The 12,767-nt window shown below is 36.2% G+C and overlaps 1 pseudogene; it reads right to left on the bottom strand.

Annotated features, from left to right (window-relative positions):
* Positions 1-2,375: 2,375 nt before the first annotated feature.
* The window catches only part of LOC144365094 (geminin coiled-coil domain-containing protein 1-like), a 31,200-nt pseudogene continuing 20,808 nt past the window's right edge, over positions 2,376-12,767 (bottom strand).

A 12,767-nucleotide genomic window follows, 5' to 3' on the forward strand; every position in this document is an offset into this window, starting at 1 on the left:
TATACTTGAGTGAAATGAATTTCCAATTTCTCAAACATTAACAAAATAATTTTGTATACTTTATTCAAATGAATATCAAATGTTTATAAATATAATTGCAAACATATGTGGTAATTTTCTTCCATACTATCATTCATGATATGAGTTAGAAGAAGATATCATAATTTGCCACATAAATGTCCTATAGTTTCTTTAACCAGGCTGAAACCAAGTTTCATTTAAAAGCTTTCAAAAGCTTTGATATTTTGGGTGACTTTTTTATGCACCAAATGCACTGTGAGAAGCCTGGGTGTTTCCTCTTGGTAATTAACATATAACATGGCACATGGATATTGCAAAAAAATATGTGTTAACTGGTAAATTTAGTTTTACAGCTTGATTATAAGGGTTTTAAAATAGTTCCATTGCTTACTTAATTCCTTGTGTAGTAAAGTATAATCAATTCTAATTAAATTTGTTATTCTAGAGATAAATTTCACCCACAAGAGGCATAGATAACAGAATGTAAAAGGTACTTTTGTGTTTGGGGGGTATGAGGGGGAGTAGAATGTATTCTATCTCTTCCTTAGTTTTAAAATACTCCCAAGAATAATATTAATTACTAATTTGTATTCCCCTTCATGAATTATAAAGAAAACTATGGGTAATAAAGCTTTATCAAATAGATATTTCCTCACATAACGTAAATAAAGCAATGATCAAACACAAAAGAAATGTCTTGGTTACAAAGAATTCCAAATAGCATACACAAAGAAGTTGATTGTGCAAAGTGAAGTATTGAAAGGAGAATAGAAAGAGATAGATGGAGATGGCTTTCAACCTGGTGAATTTAATCATGTTGCCAAAAAAGCATAGGTGCCCGACATTGATGTGTAATTTATTCTGGGAACAATAGGGAGCTTGAAGGATGGAAAGGAAGGAAACAGTTAAGACTACCAAAAATATTCTTAAAAAAATTAGGGAAGAAGAGATCTTTGATATCATGCTTGCATTCAATCTATTCACATTTACTTACAAATTAAAATGTATCTTTTTTTTAGATAGAGGTTACTCTCACACAGACTGAATCAACCTGCAAAGTGGGCTCATACTGGAAAAAAAAATCCTGTGATCAGAGAAATGATTTCTAATGCTCATTATAAATGTCTCATATTTATTTTTCTATTTTTTCCATTGCAGATAAAGTTCACCCTACCTAGCATATGCAGTACCTATCTAAGGGAAAAACGGCCTTGAATGACCAAATAAAAATAAAGCTGATAGGATCCAGCCTTCATTCATAGAATGATAGAAGTCATCTAATCAAGTCCTGTATTCCACAGCTGAGAAAATTGAATTTTCATACAAGGAAAATAGCTTTCTCAGGGATGACAGCAGATGAATAGCTCTAAGTCTCATGAATGTGGGCACAGGGCCCAAACTGCTCACATTTTATCACCATCCCGAATTACAATGCCTGTTACAAAGTGAGCATGAGGTATTCTGTAGATATTCTAGATAAATTGCATGAATACATGACTGACAGAAGGAATGAGTGTGACATTGTCAGAGCTGGGCTAGTGATCAGTTTGCCAGCATCTGTGCAGTTTAAGATGATGATTTGTTGTGTAACAGTTCCTCAAAAATATCATTTTTGAGCCATGTCAGTTAAAGAAACAATGGCCAGATACCAAAGGAAGCAGGTATTGGGACATTCTGAAGTAATAATTCTTTTTAACTTTTGTCATTTTTCAGTGGTATTGCTTATCAGTGGCGTTGCAGCTGTCTTAGAGATGTTTTGCTAAAGCCACTCTGCAACACTTGACTCTTTGAGATGCCCTGGACATACTGTTACTTATATCCACAATACTTCTTCAGCAGTGGTGATGGGCAGACACTTGATTTTACCCTACCTCTAGCAATTTAAGCAACCAGGAGGAAGTACTTGAAACAAAAATAGGGCTCATTCTAAAGGCAGTTTTCAGAAATAAAGAAATGTAGAAGAAGGAGAGAAATAAAGACCATACATATTTAAACTACTTAATAAGAGAACAAAAGGTGTTAAACAGGTCATGATAAGCAAAGTATATCTAGGTCTTGAAGAAATCTACAAAAGATTGGAAAACACCTTTTCAAGTACAGGGCAAAGAGAAGAAGTTGATAGCAGACATTGATGTGCAAACTAGTCAAGTTCAGGTGGAAGAAGAACATATGCCTCTCATATGGATTCTTGGAAGCTATTCCCTACAAATTTAAGTGGTAGTTGAGAGTAACATTTAAAGTGGCTAAAGATTGTCTGGGCAATAGCTTCTATGCTCCACATAGTCAGGTTCAAGTGCAAGAGAGATCTTTGAAAACAGAGTTCCTGGCAATGCTCTGTGATACAAGAAGGGTCTCTAAGGCTGTTTAGGGACCCAGGTAAACTACCAGCCTCCTTCTTTATCTATACATATAAAGGCTTGTTCCTGGTGGAAAGAATGAGTTTTGACATTACAGTGAGGACTCAGGGATGTGTAAAATGTCATCTCTGTCTTGTTGGGTGACACATCAGCTGGATTATAAGGAAGTGTTTGCACCTCTGTTGGGAGATTTGAAAGTTGAGAAAAGTACTGGAAGTCTTCCCCATGGCTGGTAGTGCTGTGCAAGGGGGTTGTTCTTTCACCTCCATAGTTGATTGGCACATCCTCTCTGGGGACATTTTCATAATCAATGGCATCACTCGAAAAATGGGAGTATATGCTAATCACTATTCTGGGATGAGAGGAGAGGGCACTGTAGTTAGCTGATGAGGTGTCATCAATGGTGTTGAGGTCTTTCAATCCAAGTGTTTGTAGCACCCAGGGATCAACATGGGGCCCAGGTGGTTTTTCACAGTTAGCAAACTCACAAGAGAGGTTTCTCTTGACATTTTTAGGATGGGGGATCTCAGCAGGAGAGTATCCCTGCTCTTTGTGTTTCCTCTTCCCCTTTCCTAATTTTCCACACACTTTGGAGAACTCATCTGATGACAACAATTTCTGAAGAAGTGACATTTGAAAATTATACTTCCTTTAAGTATCTACTAGTTACCCTAATTCTTTATAAAAATAGGTTAAATTTCTAATATTTTTTCACATACAAGTAAAATGGATTAGATTAGTGTCTGTTACTAAAGTAAAATCAATGATAACATCTTATTTCTTAGGAACCTGAATTCATTTCTTACTCTCATTTTGAAACTTGAAAAAAGCAGATCATGTCTTGAAGATTTCAAATCAGGGAAGTAATAATTTTCAAAATGATGACAATAAAAGCAATTGTTTATTGAATTATCACTGATAAAATAAACAAATTATCATTTGATATAATTTATGAATAGTTCATCACATGCACTATTTCTTTGGATATAGATACTGTTAAAATCTCCATTAATGAGGAAACTAAGGCACAGACATATTTGTGACTTGCTAAGTATCCTTTAGCCTAGAATTAAACCTAAGTTATCTGAATATAGACAGAACTCTTGTTTAAACACTATACAACATTCCTTATGTTATTTTCATTATCTTTCAAAGTAATCCCTTGAAAAAAAGTTGTTATTTTAAATCTTGGAGAACTGAGGTCAAGAAAGGTAAAGCTAATTAATGTCATTTAATAATTTAATAATGTCTTTTTCAAGGAATGGTGGCTAGAGTTAAAAGCCAAGGCTAGCCCTTTATTTATGAAAGCTTACTATACAGTAAAGTAGTCAAATCTAGTATCTTTTCTTCTCTGAACTGTTAGATTCAGTAAAAGCAGCAGACACATAATCAATTTAGATTACATAATATCAAATAATAGTTTCTCTAAGAGTAAAGTAAAAATTGATCATAGAAGCAAACACATACTAGGAAAAACACAAAACTAAAGAAAAGAGAACACAAAGAGACTATAAGCAAGATATCTTTGAGTTAGAAATAGCTCATTTAAAAGTGTAAGAAAAATGTGAATAAAAAATAATGTACCTGTATATACTGAATTGCTGCTCAAGATCCTAGGCTCCAGTTATCATCACAGCATCTTAGATTGAGAGAGATTTTTCACAGATTTTTAGTTTTTGAAGCTACAGGTAACCAAATTTCTAATTGAGAATGATTTTCCTAAAGCCAGAAGATAATTAAAACAACTGAGTTTTTAAATCTTTAATTTCTACATTAAGAAGATAATTAAAACAACTGAGTTTTTAAATCTCTGATTTCCACCTAACTCTCCGTTTTATCAACCTGTTTCCTCAGCAATCCCTAGCTTTTAATATATAAGAAACTCCTTTTGTAATAATGTCTGGATAGAATCTGCAATCTAGATACTTCTAAAAAATTATACATAAAAGTTCTAGTGAAAGTCATGTACTTCCTTAAGAAATGTTATCCATTCTACTCACATATCCCATGACCTGTTGTTGAGTATACTTCTTGCTTTTAATTAAGAAATTTTACACTAATGGTTTCCTTTCTTAAATCACTGCCCTGACCTTATAAAAAAGATTATTACACACCTTGGACTTTTCTTCAAGACATTTAACCAAAGTAGAATTCAGGTATTGTCTGATATGATTATTCTCTTTATGTAGCCTAGCAAGTTCTTCTTCCTTCTGAACCAGAGTATCTTGGAGCTGCAAAAAGCAGACAATGGTGAAGGTTGCTCCACTGTATTGACTTTGTAACATTATAATAATGCCACTGTGCCTCAGCCTTCTTAAACTTGATTATTATTCTGTTTGTTTTATGAACACAATTTCAGGGAGTCCTCGTCCTCTGAGACTGAAATCAACAACACCCTACCACTTGATTGTTCAGTTTTGTGCTCTGAATTTTTCATTCATTACAAAGTATCTGAGGGTATTATATGACTTTTAAAATTTTAACCACAAGGGAGTCAGGTAGGTGTAAAGGAAAATGAGCAGCATCAACTGTTTAAATATAGAAAAAAGGTGTTTAGAAAGGTTTACCTGGACTCCTTCCTTGCACATGAAAGAAAGAAAGAAAGAAAGAAAGAAAAAGAAAGAAAGAGAGAGAGAGAGAGAGAGAGAGAGAGAGAAAGAAAGAAAGAAAGAAAGAAAGAAAGAAAGAAAGAAAGAAAGAAAGAAAGAAAGAAAGAAAGAAAAGATGGTTGACTTGTGCCACATTCAGATTGATCTGCCTGTTTGTTCAGTAGATCATATTACTTTTGGGGAACAAATAAGAACAAAATATGGAAAATGAAACAATATCTGCATAAAAAACCTTTGTAATCATCATTAATTCTCCAGGCAATTATCCATGTTTATCATTTTAAAATACTGACATGATTCCATTTGGTCTTTCCATTAGGCCTCTGAGATATGCCGCATAAATACTCTAATTTCATGGATGAGGAAAAGGTGGACGTGATAGGTCACACAGCTAAAATGTGATATAGTCAGAGCCTGACTTCATGTCTTCCTCAAGTGTTATTTGTGTATATGAGTGTGTGTGTGTGTGTGTGTGTGTGTGTGTGTGTGTGTGTATGTATGGGGGGGTTGAGACAGAGAGAGAGAGAGAGAGAGAGAGAAATAAAGAAGGAGGGAGGAAGAGAAAGATTGTTCATCTAACTCCCCTCCCTCTCTCTCTCTCTCTCTCTCTCTCTCTCTCTCTCTCTCTCTCTCTCTCTCTCTCCATATGCTCATTTTAGTTCTAAAGTGAGTTAATGTGAATTTTAAGAGGAAAAAGTAGTAGCATGAACTTAAGGGAGGATGCAAGTGGAGAATGGACTGCAGGATGCATGGCCAGTCTCAATGTTCTGACTATCCACACATACCTGTTTATTTCTGTAGAGCCGTGAGGAAAGCTGAGCTTCTTCCCAGGAACATGAGTCCAGAATAGGAAAACTTGAATTAGAAGATGAATCTATGAGAAAATACAAAATGGGTAGCATAGAAAACACACTTTTGACTTATGTGCAATGAATTCACCAAACCATTCCCAAAGTGCAATAGGTTCAATTACCTTTCTAAAAATAGCTGTTGCTTCCTCACACTAGAACAAAATATTTAAAGCTTTTAGAAGAAGGATGCAAGCTGTGACAGACAAATATTTATACAACCTATGCCAAAGTGGTTAAAGACGTGGGATTTTTTTTTTCTTTTTGGAACTAAATGGTCACATTCTTCCCTTTGTATGTATATTCTTGCTGTTTAAATTAATAAAGACTCTCTCAGCTGCATCATTAATTCATTCAAATGTTTATTAACCTTTCCCTTCCACTAGGCATAATATTGCAATCCCACTATCTTTTTATAATTTTTATTTTATTTTTCTAAGCTTCAACATTAATAATATAGTGTTTGGCTTGCTAATCTAATAACATTTTGATGCTATTATTTCCTTTTCTGTCTGCCTACCTGTTAAATCTAATGGATAGAATTCAGAATTTGATTTAGTTGCAATGTCTACTTTTAAATAATTTGCACCTTGTTTCTCTGAAGACCATGATAAAAATTGCAAAATTCTACCTTCTCTGTTTCAACTGTTTTCATCTGTATATTTTTTATGCTTTTACAAAGATTTTTTTTCATATTTGACAGGAAGCTATGCCTGTTAATCAAAAGCATTTGGGCATGCTTAATTGTTTTTTTTTTTTTACTTTATTCCGTCTCATTAATACCATTCTGACTCTTTCCCTGTTCTTCTTAAACTGCTGTTACTGAAGTATTTTTTATTAAAATAGAGTAGTGAGTAAGAAAACAGGAATCCAATTTTGTAAACAGTTTGGGTTCAGATTTTGGGCATTTTGTCTTTGCTGTTGCTTATAGTGAAAAAGTAAAACTGAACAACTTTATCCATGATATGTAAGTGTGCTTCAACATTTTTAGGTTTTCATTTTTGTGTGCCTTTCCTTAACCCCTGTGTCCACCAAAGGAGCATATGGCAAACTATAGTATAGGTATTTAATTCTAATCTGAAACTTTTTAGAGAAACTTGACTATTTATACAGAAATTCATTTAATTTTATAAAAATGTTCACTAACCTTCAAGTGAAGATTAATACCATTCATAATTTTCCATCAATGTTATACTTATCTCCCACTTGAAATCCTATGTGAGTGCTTGTGTGTGTGTGTGTGTGTGTGTGTGTGTGTGTGTGTAAGAGAATAATTGTTTCTACTTACAAGGCATTGTCTATTGAATCTCCTCTATGAAATAAAAGATGAAGTTATTCATTCTTGTTTCTTTATCATACTTGGGAAACTTTCCTGAATTTCAAAAGAAATGTTGTAACTAGTATCTTGACTCCAAAAACATTCTACTAGGATATTGTTTATAAAATATGACCCAGAAAGGTTCTTTAAGTGAGTTGGGAATCTCCAAGTACTATACATTAGAGGGAGAAGCACGTGTTGTCCAGCAAGAAAGAGGAAGAATCCCATTTTCACTATTTGGCAAGTGCAAAATAGCAGAAGTTAAGGTTGTAAAATTCAAGACTCTTTGGACTAACTTAAATTTTTTATGACATCCCTTTTTCCAGAGTCCCAGACCATGATGCTTTCCAGCCACATTGCTTGAAACGGGCTCCAGGTCTACCATTAAAGCAGAAGAGCAGAACTTATCCTGTGCCTGTGGTGCTTGTTGGGGCTCACTGTTGTCCAGGAGACCAGCAGCCCAGAAAGAGACCCAAGTCTCCGTGGAAACATCAACACTAGTTTCTGACAGTGTAGTGGAATACGGGCAATTATAACTCTGGTCTCCTGCAAAATACTGGTCTTGGCAAGGCAGAATGGTGTTCTGTGAAATTCAGTATAAGGAGTTAGGGTGGAGGGGGGTGTCCCAGAAGATTGGGCGATGGAGATGTGGAGGGAGAGAAGAGAAGGAGAAACACACAGAAATTACATGCAGTTAATCAAGAAACAGTGAAGGTGTTAAATTTAGATCCAGATTAAATTTTGAGTGGTTTAATTATAATAACTAAAAAGGAATAGGCTCCTATGACTTTCCTAACATTTCCACAGGTCCTTGAAAAAAGAATAGACTACTACATATACATACCTGTATAATATACATACATATAGACATAAGTGCATATGTATATATATGTTCTCTCTCTCTCTCTCTGTTCTATAGATAATTAAATAAACTTTGTTCCTTGTAGGTAATTAAATAAACTTTGCCCTAGCTCCAGTCAGAGGAGCATAACATCACTTCAAGTAAACATCTAAAAGCTGAAAGAAATAAGCAAAGACTGCAAGCTCTAGATCTCTTCATCACTAGGGCTCAATGTCCTTGCAATTATCCTGCCACCACTAACTGCCTGACGTGTGTTCTCACTGTTCTGAGCCAGGGAGTACCTTCCTGCCTGCTACTTCTCAAACCTCAAACATACACTCTTTCCAAATCTCCAAACAAGGACAAGTATGCAGCCTTCCTAGGTTAATTTGTACAACAGTCCATTCCTAATTATTTGTCAATGTTTAATCAGGTAAAAGCCATTTATTCCAGCAGAGCCTAGGTTTAGATAAACTCTGTTTGCTATGAATCTTTTGTTGGCTTGAGTACTTTCTTGGTCATAACATAAACAGAAGAGGGGAAAATGAGTCAATTAACTCACACTTTGTTAATGTTCCCAGTGAGTTAAGTCTTGGAAAAGAAAGAAAAAAAAAAACAGTTCACAAGCAAGTGCAGCTTGGGGAGTGCAGACCAAAGAAGTTAAGCCAAAAGTTTATCAAGAGCAATTTTTCTTGTTTTCATTTTAAAAACATGTTTGCAGACTCCTTCCTTGAGGTTATTATTGGAATCCGAGTTAAACTTTTAGGCAATTCACACTTGAGAAGAAAACAAACCCCAAATACTCTTACAGTAGTTCAACTCCAAGTGTTTGCAAATATGTGCATAATCTGAAAGAAGAGGAAGAATGAATAGTAAGTGCAGGTGAATAGGTGAAATTTTGGGGAAACATGAAGAATAAAAATAACAGGGAGAAAGGCAGTGGGAAAGGAAGGGAGGAAAAGAGAGAAGACAGATGATAATAAAAAGGAGACAGGAGAGGATCTATTTTAATTGGTAGACAGCAAAGAAAGCTTGCTCCAAAAATTGAATAAAGTCTCAGTGCAAAGTTTATTAGGTTTCAGAGCCCCAGGTTTTGTCAGAGGACTAGCAAACGCCGGTTCCTCACTTACCATCTTGCAGTGGAAGAAAGCACCGAAGAAACTGAGCTCACACTTAACTTTTTGAGCTTTAAATGGAATACAGGGAGGAACTATGAGAGGCGAGCTCTAATCTGCGGGAGCTGGTGACGCCTGGGGCTCCTGGCCAGCGAGCGCTGCCCTCTGATTTGGTGGGAGGCTATCAAACAGGTGATTTGAGCTTGCAGACACCAGCTGAAGCCATAGTCACTCGCACTCCAGCGACCACGACAGCAGGATCTGGGACCTGCAGGTCGGGCTCCCGGCCTGCTCTTGGCTACCAGGTATGCTGCGTGGCTTCAAAACCCGCGCGCCTATGCACACTGGCTGTGCACCTGGAGCAGGATGTCTGAGGCTGGAGGTGGCAGCGCAGCCCTGAGGGACCCTAATGCCAGCGCTTCCTCCTGCACCACACTCGCAGCCGGGCAGGGCGGGGCGGAAAGTCTGCTTGGGCTATGGTGAGGGATGGCAAGGTCTCAAACCTGTATTTCAGGGATGGTGCGACACTTGTGGAAGCCAGTCCTACAGCCCCAGAGCTAGTATTATGCCTATCTATCTTTTCACCACATGATCACAATTTAATTCCAACTTGTATTATGTTGTAAATTTATTTTAATTGATTTATTTTCCTTATTTGATGGACCTTATTTTGCCCAATTCCGGAAGTGGAGATGACATTTCATTTCTAGAATATAAATTCCCCAAGAATAGTGATTTCTGCTCACTGCTGTCTCCAAAATTCCTGGCACAATTTCTGAAACATAATAAATGCTCAGCAAAAATTTGTTTAAAAGAATGAATTAAGCTACACGTTTCTGAAATCTAAAGCATCTTTCTCTGTGTAGGCCTAGCCTCACAACTATATTTATATAAAATAAATTCATTAAGAAAAAATAGTGTAAGCATTTAATTTCCTGTCTTTTCTCTTACATTTGATACTCACAATTCCTAAAATACTATGCCTACCATAGAAAGAAGAGTAACAACATCTTTGAAACTATTTATCTACAACTAATAGTTTCTCATTTCAATTTACCTTCTAATTAGATTTAAATACTTGATGATAGCCATAGGAGAAAGTATACTTATTATCCTTGTTACATCCACAAAGGAAGGAAGCACTAAGGTTAAGAAAACTCACCAATGTTAACACAATTGGGAAGTGGCAGGCTTTGGATTTTAACCTCTGACTAACTAGTATGCCTATGGCATTTGACTTTAACTTCGCTCTATTGCATGTTATTGCTGTTGATCAATGGGCATTGTTATGGAATGGGTTGTGTTCCCCATAAGTCAAATGTTGAAGCCCTATACCCAATGTTATTGTATTTATTTATTTTTTTTTAATTTTATTTTTTTTTTATTTTTTATTTTTTTTATTGATTGTTCAAAACATTACAGAGCTCAAGACATATCATCTTTCATACATTCGACTCAATTGGGTTTTGAACTCCCCAAATACATAATACAGACTCACTTCTGTTACATACTCACATTTTTACATAATGGCATATTAGTGACTGTTGTATTCTGCTACCTTTCCTATCTCCTACTATCCCCCCTCCCCTCCCCTCCCCTCCCATCTTCCCTCTCTACCTCCTCTGCTGTTGTTCAATTCTCTCCCCTTTTTTTCCCCCCACCCCTTGCCCCTCATAACCTCTTATAATTTTGTGTATCACTGAAGGTCTCCTACCATTTCCATATGTTTTCCCTTCTCTCTTCCTTTCTCTCCCCCGATTTGTCTTAGTTTACTGTTAGTCTTTTCCTCATGCTCTTCCTTCCTGTTCTATTATTAGTGGCTCTCTTTATATCAAAGAAGACATTTGACATTTGTTTTTTAGGGCTTGGCTAGCTTCACTTAGCATAATCTGCTTTAATGCCATCCATTTCCCTGCAAATTCTATGATTTTGTCCTTTCTTAGTGCTGCATAATACTCCATTGTGTATAGCTGCCACAATTTTTTTATCCACTCATCTATTGAAGGGCATCTAGGTTGGTTCCACAGTCTAGCTATTGTGAATTGTGCTGCTATAATCATTGATGTGGCCGTATCCGTATAGTGTGCTCTTTTAAGGTCCTCAGGGAATAGTCCAAGAAGGGCAATAGCTGGGTCAAATGGTGGATCCATTCCCAGCTTTCCCAGGAATCTCCATACTGCTTTCCAAATTGGCCTCACCATTTTGCAGTCCCACCAGCAGTGAACAAGTGTGCCCTTTTCCCCACATCCTCGCCAACACTTATTGTTGTTTGACTTCATAATGGCTGCCAATCTTACAGGAGTGAAATGGTATCTTAGGGTGGTTTTGATTTGCATTTCTCTGATTGCCAGAGATGGTGAGCATTTTCTCATGTGCTTGTGGATTGATTGTATGTCCTCCTCTGAGAAGTGTCTGTTCAGGTCCTTGGCCCATTTGTTGATTGGATTATTTGTTATCTTATTGTTTAATTTTTTGAGTTCTTTGTACATTCTGGATATTAGGGCTCTATCTGAGGTGTGAGGGGTAAAAATTTGTTCCCAGGATGTAGGCTCTCTATTTACCTCTTTTACTGTTTCTCTTGCTGAGAAAAAACTTTTTAGTTTAAGTAGGTCCCATTTGTTTATTCTTGTCATTAACTCTTGGGCTACGAGCGTTCTATTAAGGAATTTGGAGCCCGACCCCACAATATGTAGATCGTAGCCAACTTTTCCTTCTATCAGACGCAGTGTCTCTGTTTTGATATCTAGCTCCTTGATCCATTTTGAGTTAACTTTTGTGGCTGGCGAGAGAAAGGGATTCAATTTCATTTTGTTGCATATGGATTTCCAATTTTCCCAGCACCATTTGTTGAAGATGCTATCCTTCCTCCATTGCATGTTTTTAGCCCCTTTATCAAATATAAGATAGTTGTAACTTTGTGGATTAGTCTCTGTGTCCTCTATTCTGTACCATTGATCCACCTGCCTGTTTTGGTACCAGTACCATGCTGTTTTTGTTACTATTGCTTTGTAGTACAGTTTGAGCTCTGGTATCGCTATACCTCCAGATTCACACTTCCTGCTTAGAATTGCTCTTGCTATTCTGGGTCTTTTGTTTTTCCATATGAATTTCATGATTGCTTTATCTATTTCTACAAGAAATGTCTTTGGGATTCTGATTGGCATTGCATTAAACCTGTAGAGAACTTTGGGTAATATCGCCATTTTGATGATGTTAGTTCTGCCTATCCATGAACAGGGTACATTTTTCCATCTTCTGAGATCTTCTTCTATCTCTCTCTTTAAGGTTCTGTAGTTTTCATTGTATAAATCTTTCACCTCTTTTGTTAGGTTGATTCCCAAGTATCTTATTTTCTTTGAGGATATTGTGAATGGAGTGGTTTTCCTTATTTCCATTTCAGAGGTTTTGTTGCTGATATACAGGAATGCCTTTGATTTGTGCGTGTTGATTTTATATCCTGCCACTTTGCTGAATTCATTTATTAACTCTAGCAGCTTCTTTGTAGATCCTTTTGGGTCTGTTAAGTAAATTATCATGTCATCTGCAAATAGCGATAATTTAATTTCTTCTTTTCCTATTTTTATGCCTTTAATTTCTTTTGTCTGTCTAATTGCTCTGGCTAGTACTTCGAGAACTAAATTGAATAGAAGTGGTGATA

Source organism: Ictidomys tridecemlineatus, chromosome 6 (genome assembly GCF_052094955.1).
Source record: "Ictidomys tridecemlineatus isolate mIctTri1 chromosome 6, mIctTri1.hap1, whole genome shotgun sequence".
In the NCBI taxonomy this organism is placed as follows: domain Eukaryota; kingdom Metazoa; phylum Chordata; class Mammalia; order Rodentia; family Sciuridae; genus Ictidomys; species Ictidomys tridecemlineatus.